This window comes from Mustela putorius, unplaced genomic scaffold, assembly GCF_011764305.1.
Source record: "Mustela putorius furo isolate JIRA1106 unplaced genomic scaffold, ASM1176430v1.1 tig00003845_pilon_pilon_pilon, whole genome shotgun sequence".
NCBI classification, from domain to species: Eukaryota; Metazoa; Chordata; class Mammalia; order Carnivora; family Mustelidae; genus Mustela; species Mustela putorius.
The window spans coordinates 82,837,929-82,855,745 of record NW_025421998.1 but is presented as its reverse complement, the minus strand read 5'-3'; the positions used below and the strand labels follow the sequence as shown (position 1 = coordinate 82,855,745).

General features: G+C 43.9%; 1 protein-coding gene across 1 annotated transcript in view; it reads right to left on the bottom strand.

Moving 5' to 3' along the window:
- Positions 1-17,817, bottom strand: part of SND1 (staphylococcal nuclease and tudor domain containing 1) — a 411,934-nt gene that overhangs the window by 328,087 nt on the left and 66,030 nt on the right. The gene's annotated exons all lie outside the window — the stretch shown is intronic.

Sequence of the window (17,817 nt, the reverse complement as noted above, 5' to 3'; positions counted from 1 at the left end):
CACCACAATGGAGAATGAAAAATACCCTTTAATTTGAGGCAATTTAAACATCAGCCAAAGACCTATTTGGTGGCACATGTTGTCCTCTGGTCTCCGTGGTTCCGCCTTGGCTCAGCTTGGCTTTCATGCCCACTTTCACCCACCGCCCTTAACATTACAACACCCTCCAACTACGACTATGCAAGCTCAGCCACCAGCTGCCCATCAATCAGAGCTCTTCACCAACAATTAGAAAGACTACCTTTCAAAAGACCTTGCAGGACTTAACTTCTGACTAAAGAAAAGCTAGAGGGTAAATCTTACTACTCAGATTACCAGAAAGGCAATCTGGGAACCAGTCCAAACCCACGGGGGTAGAATTCAAGTTGAGAGCAAGGTAGGAAAGCCCAGTGATTTCTGGGAATTAGACCTAAAACCTTCCCCCCTCCCCTGCAAAAAAATCCCTTACCTTACTCTAGGGAAGCACTGTGGGGATTAATTATAAGGCTTTTAAAAGAGATCTGAGCACCCCTCCCCCCCCCAAAAAACACTAAATAAGCCCAGTGTTATCATTTATTAGAGGCTAAGTTCAAAGGTAGAGAGAGGAGTCTACTGTGTTCCATTCTAACAAAAAGGACTTTTAACTGCAGAAAATAAAGGATTAGGTCTCTCTCACAAGGACCACAACAGATAAACAGCTAAAGGGAATGTCAGGAAGAAGGAAGAAGAATAAGGGCTCCTTGAGAGGTCCGCCACCAAGCAATACTCAAATAGTGGTTTGTGGTTTGCGATAATGTTTGAGAACTAGCATCGCCTGTGGTCCAATGCCTGTGCTCCATTCCCAAAGACACTGATTAACAACTGTTCTGGTTAAAGCCTGGGGATTGGTCTTTTTCTTTTCTAAAAAAGTCCAACAGGTAATTTTAATGTAACGCCCTAACTAAACAACGTTACAAACAAGGAACAAGCAAACAAAAAATAACCAATGAAAAGGGCATTCAAGGACATAGCTTATAAAAGAGGAAGCGAAAAAACTAAAATCACACTTAATATTTAAGAGTCATTTTAACTTCTATTTCTTGAGAAAATTCATTATATATAGAACATGAGATGAAACACCCACCTAAGTATCTGTATAGGTTACAAGAATTTCTAAGGGGAATTAGAGTTTTCCAGGTAAGTTTCATAAATCAGGCCATACATTATAGCTTCTAAGGCAACTACTGGCCCAAACCATAGAAGGCAAAGTCGGGCACTTATTATTACTATTAACAGTTATCAATTCTAACATGGGCAGAGGGGAGATGCCCCACACCAACAAGCAATTATCCAAAACCAGCTGGGTGTCCTCCAATTTAACAATCTGACGATATCTACCTGAAGATAAGGTCAGATACCAGTGATTAAGGGCTCAGTACTCCAAGACAGCCCCCCTTCTCCAGATGCCTATTTTGAGTCTTAGGTGATTACCTATGCTTTTGATTGAAAGGCTATAAACTAGAGGTTCAAACAATCCCCTCATTGGGTTAATTTGCTGGAGCAGCTCACAGAACTCAAAGAAGCATTTTCCTTATAAGATTACTGGTTTATTGTAAAAGGATATAATTCTGGGAAGAGCCAGGTAGAAGTGGCATGAGAAAGCTAAGGGGAAAGAGCGAGGAGCATCCATGCCCTCTCCAAGGGCACCACTCTCCCCACCTTCACATGTTCACCAACCCAGTAGCTCTCCGAACTCCCTCCGTTTGAGTTTTATGGAGACTTCATTATATAGGCACAACTGATGACATCATTGGTCCGCTAGCAATTGGTTCAACATCCAGCCTCTGGCCCTCTCTATGGATGGGACTGAAAGTTCAATCCTCAGACCTCAGGGCTGGTTCTTCTGGCAACCAGCCCTCATCCTCAGGGGCTTTCCACAGTTACCTCATTAACATAACAAAAACACCTTGATCACTCTGACCCCTCCAGAAATTCCAAGGGTTTTCTAGGAGCTCTGCCCCAGGTACAGGCCAGAAGACCAAATACATATTTCTTAATATATAAATCACAATATCACAACTATGATAATGATTTTCTTTCCCTACCTCCAGAGGTGACAAGAATATATAATAATGCTGTATATAGGAACAGCTTTCCAGAAAGTTAATATTTAAACTTGTCATGTCAGAAATGAGTGGCTGTGACACCTTTAATATGAAATAAGTGAAAATTCCCCAATGTGTAAAAGTAAATAAACTCCAATGTGTAAAAGAACAGGACTACTTTAAACAATTCATAAGTTAAGCTTAACAGGATTTGTATCTACCCAATTTTTGTATCTTCCCAATTTCATATGGGTTAGATGCCATCACCTCTCATTGTAAGACCCCCCCGCAACTCAGTATCAGTCCCACCAGATATTCACTTCCACCCAAGACCCAAAAAAAAAAAAAAAAAAAAAAAAAAAAAAAGGTGGTTCTCAATTCTAGTTGCTCATCTGTGAGAGAGGGGAAGAAAAAAAAAAAGAAAAAAAGGCTACCTGAAACCTACACTTAGAAATTCTGGTTCAGTAGATAGACATGGGGGCACATAGGATTTTGAAGAGCTCCCTAGGTGATTCTGATGTGCAGCCAAGGTTTGAGAACTTCTGCATTAAAAGCAACACCACTTAACACTGTCACTCCGCACTGCTTTGCTGACTGAGCGGTGTTGCTAGAGTCAGACCTGAAGCAGGCCATAATCGGTTGTTCCATGACACACAGATGAGTTACTGTGGTTCTTTAGGACTATAATTTAGTAGAGCTGAGACACTGATGAGTTCATGGTTTTGTTTCCCATTTATCTTTTATTAGGTTCCAAGCTGTGTGTGCTTTTCATGCCATGATTCCAAATCAACACATAAGAAAGTTAATGTTTAAAAGAACACCCAAGCTACTACTGTCTTTTTCTATTAGCCTTTGCATTCAAAAGATGCTTCGAGGGCGCCTCCATGGCTCAGTCAGTTAAGCTTAAGGATCTGCCTTCAGCTCAGGTCATGATCTCAGGGTCTGGGGGTCAGGTTCCCTGCTCAGCAGGAAGTCAGTTTCTCCTCCCTCTGCCTGTTCCCCACTTGTGTGCTCCTGCATGCTCTCTTGCACTCTCTCTCTCTCAAATAAAATCTTTAAAAATAGAGTGGCTCAGTCGGTTAAGCCGCTACCTATAGCTCCGGTCATGATCCCAGGGTCCTGGGATCGAGTCCTACATAGGGCTCCTTGCTCAGAGGGGAGCCTGCTTCTCTCTCTCCCTCTGCCTGCCACTCTGCCTGCTTGCGCTCTCTGTCTCTCTGACAAATAAATAAAATCTTTTTTTTAAAAAGATGCTTAATGAATAAATGATACTCTTCCCTCCCTGCACAAAGACAGACATGTGTCCATTACAAACAAATGCAGCCAGTTACTCTCAGAGGAGATACAGAACATGTTTTGCCCTGACCCTTAAAACAACACTGGGGATCTGGGCTTGCAGACAACAATGAGAATTTAATCATGGAGAGCAACATGAGCACGGACTCACCAAGGAGCGATCTGCCAGGAAGGTACATAAGTGCTTTATATTGGCAAATATGAAGGGCTGGGGCGGCCAGGGGCAGGGGGTGGGGGAGGACGTGCATTGTGCACAGTATATCTCCCCACTCAGAGGCTCTCTTCTGACCAAGCTTTTATTACCACCATGATTTTAGGAGTCAGCCCCCAAGTTCTGTGATCTATTTCCAGAGTAACATCTCAAAGGCCATCTTCATCAGCAACCACCTGAAGGCAGGTGCTGAAGAATTTCCAAAGCACCTTGGCCAGTGAATTAACCATGGCAGAAACCCCCAGACATAGCAGAAGAAAGGCTCCCAGACCAAGAGGTCCAAGTCCATATTGATATGGGGCATCTGTTCCATGGTTTTCCCTGGGATCTAGGGAGCAGAATGCTGAGTCTTATCCACTGATCTGCCATATACCCTAAAATGAGTTGCACTGCCTGTTAGTAGGGACACTGGGGGTGGATTTCTTACCACCCACCTTGGGGGAGGGACAGCTAGAGGCTTCATGAAAGCCAGGAAAGCTCACATCAGTCCCTTGAGGATCGTGGCAGAAAGAAATCATGGCAGCCGTCTGGGCCTCAGAAAGCACCCAGCACAAGGGAGAAGCAAGTTATTAAAAAGGACAATAAAATAAATAAATCAGCCTTCTGGGTTCACATAAATATTTCACTAATCAGTTAAAGGACAGGAAAGGGAATATAGAAAGAGTGCCTAACATTTAATGGGATTTGGGTAAAATATTATACTTTCCAGAAGTTACTCGAGTGTAGCAGGGAGTCTATGAGCTAAAATTACTTTCTCAAATGACCACCATACTAATTTCTTCCTCAGAACCACCGGGAAGGACCTACAGGGATGACACAAGATCACAAAATGATGACCAGCCCTGAACCCATTCCTTGCCTTCCTGAAATTGCAGACATACTTCAGCACAAACCCAGCACTCTCAGTTTCATCAGAATCAAACCAGAGGGAGCCAATGGCACTCTAAGCTACACACCTGTGTACAAATTAAAACATCTTCACTCACACTTCCTGTGGATCAGATCCAAGTAACCCCTGGAAGAGTCCTTCCAAAGCTCTCTAGGGGAACAGGGAGTGTTTATCAAGTAGGAGCAGGAAAACATGGGTAAAAAGAGTGAAACCCCCCCCCCCGGGGTCATACAGGGCACCACCTACAGTCAGATACCAGTGACTCAGCTCTTCTCCCTCCATCCTCCCCAGTTTCCTGGGGTCCCCAGACCATGTTTATCTGAAGAGACGACCCTCTCTGAAAATGATCTCAATCTAAAAAAACAGTAAACAGACGCAACTTTTATTTGGGGCTCTCTAATATCCTACTGACAGATTCTCCCAGATATGCAGCTGATCCTTAAAGAAACAACTTTCAGTGTGGCCAGGGCTCTGCTGCCAGTGGCTGAGAGAACACACTGGGAGTAAGGAGATGTGCCAGTCCTCAGCTTGGGGGTGGGAGTCTGCCAACAGCAAGGACTAACCTTCAGAGAAAAGACAAAAAATAAGCAGAAAGAAGAATGCAAAACTGTGCATGTGAACAGTTTACAGGCTCTGATAGGGTCTTCTGATTATGTTATAAAAGATGGTAGCCACACGAATAAAGAGCTCCTGAAATTTCTAGGTTGGTGTTTAAGAATTCGCTCTATGCTCCCAAAGCACCCGAACAGTTTTTAGCCGATAAAGAAAGCAGCAGCTCGATGGCTGAGTGACATGGAACACAGGTAGTACACTGTACCTATGTTTGCATTTGTCAACAGCTGCCTTTTTGCCCCAAAGAATGTTTGTGGTGCTGACTATAGCTTAGCAGCTTAAAGATTTGAGCCTTAACTCCCTGCCTGTAAATACCCTCCTCTTCTTGAGATCAAACCAGGCAACGTGGCCAGTGCTCGGGTTTCCCACACGGAGCGGCAGAAGGGCAGAAGGCCCATTTGTCTCATTTCCTGCCAATGTTGAATGGGCGGCAGCTTCATCCCCAAGCTGGGGCGTAGCATAGTCCTTTAAATTAGCAACAGTGATTTTAAAATCTGCTGGTCACCAGTGTTGTTGCTTTTTAATTAAATATAACTGTTTTACACACACTTATTTGTGGGGTAATTGTTTTTAATCACAATAGGGTGCAGTGTAATCGTGCCAATACTCACAAGTCCATGGCACTGTGGAAGACCCGACAGCAGCTCCTGCGATGCAAAAAACACTGCAGGCCACACCCACAAAGCTGCCACAGAGCCTGTGTGTTCCCATTAAAGTGTCTCATCAGATCCCAGTCCAGGCAACAGAAAAGAGCAGTGGTCCCCAGGAGAAGATTTACCATCTACTCTACCCTTTATTTCAGATGCAGCAAGTTCAGCTGCTGGGGGGAGAGAGCCATCCTGGCAGCAAAACACAAAGGGCCTGGATCACAGCCCACTCCTAAATAACACAAACAGATAAGGAATTAGGTGATTAGAGAGGATACTGGCAATGGGGTTAAATATCAGCCCCTATGGGAACATGTATCTTCTATTCTACTACAGCCCAACTTGCCCAAGAGCTGCCTCTGATCCGAATGGACGGTTTCGTACTTCCTTCTTCAAGGCAAGTTTTCTCTTTGAAGAATGAAGATGCAACAACTATTACAGACACCTTGTGATCAATCCATGCATCACTTTCACCATTGTTTTCTCACACCAAAGAAGTAATGTGAGCCAACATTTGTACAGAAAAATATGCAACAACTATTAAAACTGAAAATAATTTATATACACAAAAATTAGTGAAAACCGATTATGGTACATCTACATTTTTTTAAAAACTGCACGGCCATCAGAAATCTTGTTTTGGAGGAGTGCCTGGCTGGCTCAGTCGGTAAAGCATACAACTCTTGATCTTGGGGTCATGAGTTTGAGCCCCATAGTAAGTGTAGATATTACTTTAAAAAACAAAATCTTTAAAAATCATGTTTTGGAAAATTACTTGAAGGCCAAAAGAGATGCTTTGCTATAAAACATGGACACAAAGGTGAGAAGTCCAGGAGATATTAACAGTGGTGATGATGCCTCCTGACAGTAAGATTTAATTTGTATTTTCTCCTTTAAATTTTCAAAAAGCCTATTAAATAAATATGTTTCACTTATAAGAAGAAAAAAATATTTAACGTAGAAAATTCAGATGAAATCAGAAGCCTAAGCCATCTACCTGATGGGGTTAGTACATGAACATTAAATAGTGAAAATAATGAAGTATTACAGAAGTAAATGCTCGCAGGTTCAGAAACCTACACAAAAATGACTGGTGTTGAGACTCTTTATTAGAAGAGAATCCAATCTCTTCTTCTTCATTGGAGTTGGCCTGACTGTTCTACACAATGAGATTACTGCCAGGAAAACTTCCTACAGGAGACAAGAACATTGAGAATAATGTTCAAGAACAAGAACACCCACTTTTCTGATGCTAAACACCCATTCAAAGGATAAATTAGAATCTCCCAATATAAATTATGATACCTCCAAAATGGTTGCAGGAAATATTTAAATTTGTAAAAACACACTGAAATAAGAAAGCTTGTGTTACAAAGAGAACCAGAGCAGCTTTTGGTAGATGGCAGAAATCCTGAGAGACAGGAGGGTGGAGAGAAGCACCGTAGCCATGCCTAAGGGAAAGGGTCACTAAGCCAGCCCCAGCAACGTGAACGTTCATGGGGCACATCTGGAGACCTGCGAAACAGACATCTGTTAGAATCCTGGATCTTCCACTTACCAGAGAAAAGGCCTTGGGCAAAACTCTTCTCCTCCCAAGCCTCTATTTGTGTCATCTGTTGAACAGGGAAGGGAATGGAGATAGCGCACACCCTGTCCCAAGGTCTCACCCTCTGCGTGAGCCACACATGCATCCAGGAGACCTCAGCCTTCCTCAGTTATCAAGCAACCCTCTTCACTTTGAATTCTGTAAATAATAAACCAACTCCCTCCATAAGAAAGAGAACGGTCTCGACTATCAGAACATTCTGGTCTGTCTTTACATCATAAATTAATAAATCTACAAACAGACTTTTAAATCACATCTTCGTGAGTTCACTTGGCCCACATCAGTTAACCAGTCCAACAGACGGTATTTCGCAGCCTCTAAAGCTCAGAGCTGCCCTACAAAGCAGCCAAGCTGAGTAAAAGACTTTCTCTGTAAGACCTTTAAAAAATAGACAAGACTTCCTCCCCTCCCCCCAACACTAACCCTGCACCATGTACTGCTGTGCACCTGTCACAATTCAGAAGGCACACTACGATTTCGTTGTGCTCTATCTGGAACCGTGACCAAGCTCTGGCTCCTCCGAATCACCTTATTTTCTTCCCATGGTTTGAGGGCTGCTTGCACACACTCAAGGCAAGCACAGTCTATCCTGCACCTTCTTCGCCACCTACCAGGCTCAGTTAATATAATGGCACGTGAGATGTGATGTGTGACCCAGAACTAACAAGGCACCACTTCATAAATCTTTACATTTTTTATCAGGAAATTCACCCAGAAACTGTGAACAGACCCCACCTAAGCATCAGCTCAAACCGCATAATAATAAACCCCAAGAAACTCCCCTATTCCCCCAGACAGCCTTGTTCTCTGAAGCAGATAAATGTCTTCAGGCAAAACTCTTATCTCCTTTCACTGGAATCCTCAGGAGATGTTCTAAGCTAAGAAGGGATACGTCTGGTTTGCAGTTGGCTCTGAGACCTGGGGGAAGAAAAGCTCATACAGGAAACAGCAGAGATGTTACTGTGTCTAAGCCTGGCTCCAGGAAGAAAAATGATATTCTCGAGCCCAACCTCCTGGACAGCCAGCCCTGGTAAAGCCCCACCTTCCTATTGCTAGGAACAACAATCAAGAACAGTAGCCTCAAGCGGAAGTACAATGGAAACACCCGGCAAGTGTGAAAAATGAACTATCAGGCTCTAACCACAGAGATCCAAACACAAGTAGCTTCTAAAGAACACCCTAAGAAAAACTGACTTTGCTTCTTCTCTAGGAGAAATGCTCTTACCTCAATTACACTGTCAGAATCAGAGAGGCACATACTTTTGTATCTGATCTAGGGCTGAGGGTTGGCGTTGGTGGGGGTGGGGAGGAAGGGAACCCAGGAGGAGAAGGGCGGTGGCAGAATCGGACACACACTGCAAGTTGACTGTTTAATCAAAAGATACGGCATCAACAGGGATCCACTTACTCTCTGTCCTTGGAGCAGTCCTGTGCAAACCCAGAAAGCCAGAGCTCATTTGTAGCAAATGAGAAGCAACAGTATTAGCAGCCATATTTGCAGCAAACCTCAGTCAAAATTCAAACAATTTGCCCCTTGTAGGACTTCCTACAGGATACCTTTGAATCACACACACAAGCGTCATTTGCCTACCAGAGAAGCGGAGAGAGGCAGAAGAGAGATGTGCCTGGGTTAAACAGTCACCAGAAAGAGCGAAGAGCCCCTACTCCCCAGCTTCTGAACTCGAGTCACTTCAGTATCACCATAATGCTGTAAGATCTACAGCATGAGGATGGGAGAGTCAAAAACCACTTCCTTACATTGTACATCCTCAAGTATCCTACTGCATTAAGCTCTCTGACCCCTACTACTGTGCAGGGCTTGACATCCCTGGGTTAGCCATGGCAAGCGACTACGAGATTACAGAAAAGACACAAACACTGTGCAGTTAGGATGAAAGAAAAAAAGGGAAATAAAACTATTTTTTCTTAATTCTCTACCCCCTCTCATTACTCCTGCCCACCACCCAAGATATGAAAAATGAGGAGCAAGCTAGAGAGAGGGAAAGGTGTTAAGATGACCGTGAAACAGGGAGCAAGAAAGCAGCTGGGGAAAGTATCTGAAGCCACAATTGTCTAAGGCCTGTTTTCTCCCACAGGCAGCATGGAAGAAGTGGAGCTCTGAAACCTTCCACCACTAGTTACAAACAGTAAGGACAACACTGACATCACAAATGACAAAGATTCCCTCCATGACCAAACTCTCCTCAGGCTCCTCTTAACTCCCTTCTCAACTAGGCCCTGACTTCTGGGCACTATGCTCATCTCTGCCTTGTCCACTTCTGCCAAAAATCCTGCTAAAAGTCAGCTTGGCCCAAATTCCCCACCCTTGGTATCTGATTACTCTTGACATCTGGTTGGGTTCCCCAACCTTCAGCAACCCCCATCCCGCATCCTGCTCCTAGATTATAAATTCCCACTTGTATTTGCTATACTCAGAGTCCAAGCTCTCTCCCTCCACTTCAAAACCCCACCGTGGATCCCTACACCTGTCACAGTGGTGACAGGAACAGGTGTACCTTACTGCTCTTTAGCAAGTGTCATACATAATTTTAGCACAAGCCAAAAGAAGGAAAACCTGCCCGACTGCAAGCATACTGCACAGGTTCAAGCACTCATCTAAAAGCAAAGACTCATCCGCAATGAGTGAGGCACCCTTCTTCCAATGAACATCAGCTAGATTTAGAGATTTTGCCAACAAAGGTATAAACTTATGTAAATTCTAGGAGTGGAAGGATACTGGCCTGGCTTAAATTGAACAAATGCAGTTTTCTAGAACATAAAAATTTAATTTAATAAGGAGCTTAAATGTGGTTATCCAAGAAAACTAGAGCAATCCAGTTTGGTTGCTGTCAATGTCGTTAGTGAATTCAGGTTAAAGGTGCCACTTCCGGGGGTGCCTGGGTGGCTCAGTCAGCTAAGTGTCCAACTCTGGGGTTCAGCTCAGGTCATGATCTCACGGTCATGAGATCAAGCCCCAAACTGGACTTCAAGCTCTGTGCGAGTCTACTGAAGATTCTCTCCCTCTCCCTCCTCCCCTCAGCTCACACACATGAGCACATTCCAAATAAAATCTTTTTTAAAAAATTGAAAAAAAAAAAGGTTCTATTTCTAGCTAAACCCAAAGCAAGGCAGCTAAAGGGCACAGTGAACAGTGAACTTCAACAACACTATGCATTCGCCTGCAGACTCATGGAGCATCCAAAACATAGCACAGAGAATTTCAGAGCAATATTCAAGACCAGGGGGATGCAGGGGACAGCCACAAGCTCTTTGTAAGGTGTGCAGTAACAGGTAACAGAATGACCAAACCACATGTGCCAAAGTGACTTCATTCAAACCAAAGTTACAAACTCCCTGTCTGTACGTCAGGAGAGGGGTAGGAGAGGAGAATGGGAGGGACCACAGTGGGGGATGGGGGAGATAACTGAAAGAGACCCAAATGAAAACTGAAGGAGCAGAAGCACAAATCAATACTATACCATGCAGATACTTCAGAAATACTTTCAAGTCAAAACACAAAAGCAAACAAAGAACAGGCAACACCTGTATTAAAATTTTTGAGAACCCTGAGATGGGGAAGATACTGTGCCTGACAGGAAAGGGGCAGCATCAGGCCACAAGTCTCTGGGGCACCCAGCTCTAAGGAGGGCACAGCAGCAAGGAGAGAACATGTTTCCACCAGAACACATTCAATTACATTCCAGCACAGAGATCGTAAACACCACCAGCTTCTGCCCTCAGAATTCATTTCTCACTGGGTAATGAGGGTAAGAGATGAAAGGCTGTAGGACTTTTATGCTGAATTTTCAGTTTGCCAGGTTCCATCCATCCACCAGGTCAGATATCTGGGACTAATCTATATCATTTAGGATAGAGACATATCTCTCTACAGAGCTCCAATGACTATTACCTACCTGCTGTGTTTTATGGATATCTAATAATAACATGGATAATGACATTTCTAGTGTGGAAAACACAAGTATGGAGGTTCCTCCAAAAATTAAAAATAGAATTGTCATATGATCCAGTAATTACACTACTGGGTATTTACCCAAAGAGAACGAAAATACTAATTCAAAAAGATATATGCACCCCTATGTTTACTGTAGCATTATCTGCAGTAGCCAAGATATGGAAGCACCCCAAGTGTCCATCCACAGATGAATAAAGTGATAATATACATATACACAATGGACTATTACTCAGCCATAAGGAAGAATGAAATCTTGCCATTTGCAACAACACGGATAGAGCTAGAGAGTATAATGCGAAGTGAAGTAAGTCACTGAGAGAAAGATTCATACCATATGATCTCACTCATATGTGGAATTTAAAAAATTGAAGAACAAAGAAAAAAAACAAGAAACACCACAACAGACTCTTCAATACAGAGAACAAAGTGGTAGTTGCCAGAGGGAGGCGGGTGCGGGAATGGGAGAAAGAGATGATGGGAATTAAGGACATACTTACCTTGACGAGCACTGAGCAATGTACAAGAACTACTCAGTCATGACAGTGTACACCTGAAACTATGTTAATTAGACTTGAATTTTAAAAAATAACAACACGGAGCCCAAATGCTGGTACAAACTGGAGCAGCTTAATGGTTTCTCAATTGGGAAGCTGACATTTTTCTGAACTCGGCTATTACTGAGTCCAAGCACCTCCAGAAGAATTAGAACTCGGTATGCAAACAGGAGTGTCTAGACTAGAAGAGCCATTCACTGCCCCGACAATAGACTGGAAGGGGTTAGGGAAGGGGATGAAGCCAAAAAGCTTTAACGGTGAGGAGGCAGCACCACAAGGGAATCTGCAGAGGAGGACAGAGCCTGGCCCAAGTGGAGGGAGGAACCCTGGATGTTTTCCAGAGAAAAATGCTGAGCTGTTAGTTTAATACACACAGAAAGGAATAGCAAAGGGCTGAGATGACTTCTTTTACCTCTACAAGAAGTTAAGAAATAAACAAACTGTTTTGAGTGATGTCAAGTCTCCTTCTTCTTAAAGTACAAACGGGCTTAATACTCCTGACTGTCCCAATGGCCAAACCCAGCAACTGGAGCCGCCTGCCAGTTCCCCTGTGCGGGACACAGGGTGCACACTCACAGCAGCTGTGCTACGAGGTCAAAGTGGTAAAAGAAAGAGGGTCCAGTAAGAATAGGGTGGTGGACCACACAGCCTACACACCGTTCCCCGGCCCCACACACGGACCAGCCTCCAGCCAGAGTCTGAGGGAGCAGGCAGGCTGCAAAGGGAGCCCTGGGCATTCGGCACCTCAGCAGCCCTTCTGCAGAGATCCGGCAGATCCACCTACAGCTTCTGCACCGCAGTGTTTCTAAAACAAGCCCCTCCAGCTGGATAAGCAGATGCTAAAGGCAGCTCCATATGAATAAGAATGTGGCTTTCTCCTAATTCCAGACCACCTTATAAAAGACAACTGCACATAAAAAAATGTCAAGCCTTCCTACTAGCCTCCCTAGTAATGATGAGAAAAATATCCTAAGAATGGTAGAGCTACAGGCTCAGAGACAAGTGTTGGTGTATTCTGCCCATCCCCCAGTCCCAAATTATGAACAAGGAGTAAATGACAGCCAGTGAGAATGAAATGAACCATCACCCAACAAACACTGAGTATCAACTATGTGCTAGGAAGGGACTGAGCAATAAATGTGAAGAAATGAGGAATCTACCTGACCCAGAAAAACCTAACTTGGATAAGGATGTGGGGTGGGAAGGGATGGAGGGGTAAGGAAGGGTAAAAGCATTTTCTAGCAGAAACTAGAGGGGTGCCCGGGAGGCTCAGTCATTAAGCATCTGCCTTTGGCTCAGGTCATGATCCCAGGTCCCTGAGATCCAGCCGTGCATCAGGTTCCCTGCTCATCGGGAGGCCTGCTTCTCTCTCTTCCACCACCTCCCCCTACCCCCATTTGTGTTCCCTCTCTTGCTGTATCTTTCTCTGTCAAATAAATAAAATCTTTAAAATAAATAAATAATAAAGCAGAAACTAGAAACTACAGGCATCCATTATGGGGGTTATGTAAAAATCAGGACAGAAGAAGGACCCAAATCCTGGTATCAATGTCTGAACCCAAAGATGCAGCAGATGCCCACATAAAGAAGATATTTCTGCGCAGCCTCATGAAGGACCCAATACAGTGAAATAAGGATGAACAAGAGCATATCAACTGACTCCTCTCTCTACAAAGATCCTCCTGTCAAACAGTTGTGGGCCACAGAGGCCACCAACACAACTGTGAACCAGGCAAAGGCACTTGCAGCCCAAACCAGCCTGCTCTCACACTGGATGGTGAAATGAAGGCCTATGAAATGTGAACAACCCATAAAGTGGCCGGAGATTTTCAAAGAAGGGCCGAAATAGAAAATGACATCCAAAATATGCCTAAGCAATAGACCTGTCATTTACTAGGAAAAAAAAGCAAGCATCTGTGTCCTTCAGCTTCCCCTTCTAGTCTCCGTCCTGAAAAGCCTTTTCCAAAGCAGTGACATGAGATGATGCTTCTTCCTCCATAATCTCTCATCCAGTCCGAAGTCCACCCTGTGATCACAGCACACTCCAACTGGTCAGGATTCGAGATTTGGTTTCTAAAATTATGAACACTTTCCTAATAAAAATGACTTCCCAGATCCATAGCACCTATAATACATGAGGATCTTAAACATTTGGTTATTGAAACGAATCAAATTTTCCCAGTAAAAAGCTAATTAGCCCACCAAGGAATGAAACCTACAGCCCTGGCCTGCAGAAATAGAAAGCACTGATGACTGCATTAAACTTGCCTTGAATATAAATGTTATGCAAATAAAAGGGGGGGGGGGTAATTTATCTAAACACAGTGTAGGTAGCTCTGCAATCAGTATCTCATAAATAAAAAGAGAAAGATGAAGGGAAAGCTCTCTAATTGATTTTAAAATTAGTTCCAAGCAAAGAAATAATCTGACAGCCAACAAGGTCGACAACAGTAAAAAAATATATAGCCCTTGGGGAAAAAGCGCACCTAAAAACTCCAATGAATCAAGACACCTGGACTGCCATGAAGGAGATATTTGGGAAAACCTAAATAAGAGTAGAAAGTCAACTGGGGACTGAATGCAACATTACTTAAAATCCTGAAATTAACCCCTCTGGTGGACTGAACCCAATCCATATTCTGCTAATGGAATGTCATTATGAGGAAAACCAGCACCCAGAGAGGGGCAGGACTACACTGAAACTTGAGAGTGGGGAAGAGGAAGCGCCTACAGAAAAGGAAGCCAGGTGTGACCTGGCCATCAAAACAAAAAATCCAATTAGGAAGGGTGGGGGGAGTACAAACACTCCCTCTCAGAACCTTTCAACACCAGGACACACTCCTCAAGTTGGAATAACTATCAGCAGCAGTCAAGGAGACGAGCAATGGATAGGGTAAAAATGCAATCTATGCAGAAAAAGCAACCTATGTATTAGGTCTTAAACCTCAGCACATATTTTGATGTAAACATTTATTAAATGCCTACTGTATTCACAGCACTCTGCTAGATTCCAGAAGAGAGGGGATATGAAGCTAAGAAAACCATTTCCGCTCCCGCCCCTTGTGGAGTTTAGGCTTCATAATGGAAAGCAGGCTGGACATCAATAAACAGGAAAGGATGATACAGAGACGGGAAAGACTATGTGTATGGAAATCTCTGGCATAAAGGAGCTTTCAAGAATCAGGGTAAGAAAGACCGTTACCTCCGCACAGCAGCTATGGTAAATGGTCACAGGACAGTAAATATGATGGTGCTGTCAACTCTGGAAACAACAGAGAATTACTGCAGCTCAAAGGACTGAAAAGAGCCAAGAAATATGAACACACCAGCACTTGGAAGATTTAGATAAATTGAAAATACAGAACTGTGTAATAGTAATGATTAAATGAAGAGAGAAGAAAGAGAGGAAGATGGACTGAAAGAGGTAAATGCATACGGTTAGGGGAAGGATGAAGCACCAGGCCCCATGAGATTGTTAAAATCCCACAAAAATTATTGGAAGGGGATAGGCAAAATCATGAGAAAGGGGACACATTAACTAAAGGAAACAAAAGAAAATATAATTTGTAATAGGGAGAAGAAAGTACATCAAAGGGAAACAGATAGGCAGTTGCTGTCTTTTCCCAGCTATAATTCACTTACAAAGATCAGTGGAACGTATATTTTAAGGAACCCTGCTATCTACCCAGATACCAAATGTCTTGACCTCACAAAGAGTCAGGCTTGCCTCCCAGTGCCCTCGCCGCAGAGGAACAGGAATTAATCTTTTGAAAATGACAGAGTACGTACATCCTGAATCTTAAATAGATGAGCTAAGACCCACCCACAGTCTCCAAATGGTAATTTTTTTCAGTCTTCTAACAAAGGAGGTTTCAAGAGTTCTTCTCAAAAATGCCCAGATCAAACAAATCGGAAACTGGTACAGAATGCCTCTGCCAGCGCTCTGACATATTCTACGTCTTTTGATCACATCGCTGCAGTCCCCAAGTCTCTCCATTGGAAACCAGTGAAATGCTATATCCATTTCAAAGAGCTTTTGCTTTTCTCCAAGTTCCTTAATGCCAAGCTGGAATCCCGCTCTAATTTGCTATTTGCCTTATGCTCCCAGTCCCAGGCCCGAGATCACAGTCAGTGGGTTTATTGGTTTGCCCTGGCTTCACTTGGGGACTGCGGCCCCACAGCTCTCTGTGGTATGCTTCTCAGTGGCAGCGTCCTCTGCTTTAGGGTCCAGAGGGACCAGTCATCTTGCTTTCAGAAATCTCAACTGAAGGGAATAGGTTGAGAACCACTTTTAATCGTGTCTAAATGGCAAAGCACCCTGGGGCCCTGTACAACAAATGGAGTTATTAGCACCCGAAACTGCCCTGCCTCTGTGAAAAAGCCCTTAGGAATCCCAGGACATCACTAACGGGCCTACCTGCAGCTGGTCTGCCATGACTGCCTACTGAGAAGGCCCTGTGGGGTCGGGCCTGGGAAACAAACACCTCCAAAGAAAGGCAGCAAGGACCCTGGGAGATGAGGCAGATTACAGCTGGAACAAAACAGATCCTCTGGTGCCCACACCTGAATATCCAGAGGCCTGCTGTGAAAGAACATTCCTGTGTTGAGGAAGTTCCACAGGAAGAGGGTGAAAGACAGGGAGATGGAACCAAATACAAGCTCAAAGCCTGGGGCTGTGAGGTCCGGGAAAGGATCCACCTTCAGGTTTCCAGACTTCCCAGTAGGTATGGCTGTGTGTGTGCACGTGCATATGCGCTCACCGATGTGCATGCAGCCACACACGTGGGAGAGGTAGAGAAGGCAAGTGGTGGTGGGGATGGTGAGGCAGGGAGGGAGGAAAAAAGAGGCTCTATGGATAAGGGAGTTTGAGGAAGAAGGCCCTGCAACTGAAAGCAAACTTTCCATGCTTAACACCCAGGAGCTGGGATAAATTCTGTACCTTTTTCAGGGTAAATTCCAGCTTTTTATCTTTGCCCACTACAACAGCACTGTACAGGCCGAACTGACTTCATGGAAGAATAAGACAGTCTCTCCATCAGATCCCAGAGGGGCTATATATCCTTTGTCATTAACACTCCAAGTGTGACACGAAGCCACGGCAGCCCTAGACACTAGGAACACTAGGTTTCTCCATCTCAGATCAAAGCCAGACACTCTCTGGGAAGTTCTAAGATTGCACAATGTGTTGTCTTCTCTTAGGCAGTAGTTCAGAAAAGCCACAGCCTTTCTCCAATATTTAGCACTTGTTTCTTCGTGGCAAACAAACTACAGTATACCTTTAGAGAAACCCTGATCCTCAGGGTTTCAGGTCCTCAGGAAAACCATACATCAGTGTCCAAAATGGCACTCACCCTGAAGGAGTGAAGATTTCCAAGGAATTGACAGTGGATTCACCCTAAATAATCCAGAAGTATGATACTACAAAAACAGAATCAACAGCATCAGGCATCCGACTCCAACCTTTGAGGAAAGTATTAACACATTCTTGCTTTTAACCCTGTTACACTTTCCAGCAACAAATCCAGTTCTAACCAAAATCAGGGAGTAATGGCTACCCACGATACCCTGGATATTATTGGAAAGCAGCTGCCTCGTAGGAAAACAGCTCCTTTGATCATGCTGTTTTGTCCAGAGCCCTTCTTCTGGCTGCATTACAAAGTAACCAAAAAAGAGTTGTGGAAGTATACAGTTAGCCTTGGGCAAAACCACCTTGCCTTCATGTCTAATTTAAGAGAAAAGAACTTGTCTCTGTGTTCAAAAAACGAAAATCCAATTTGCCCAACTATCCCCACAACGTAGAAATGCCTCAGAAGATCTATATAAGTTGATGACAGGTTATTAGAAGTTTTAGGGTTTGGTAAGATAAACATTGGAAGAATCTCCCCTCCTTACTTGAAGGACAAACCCCATTGGGTCGTCATCTGGGAGCTTGTAGGGAGGCCTAGCCCACAGCAGGAGTCAATGCC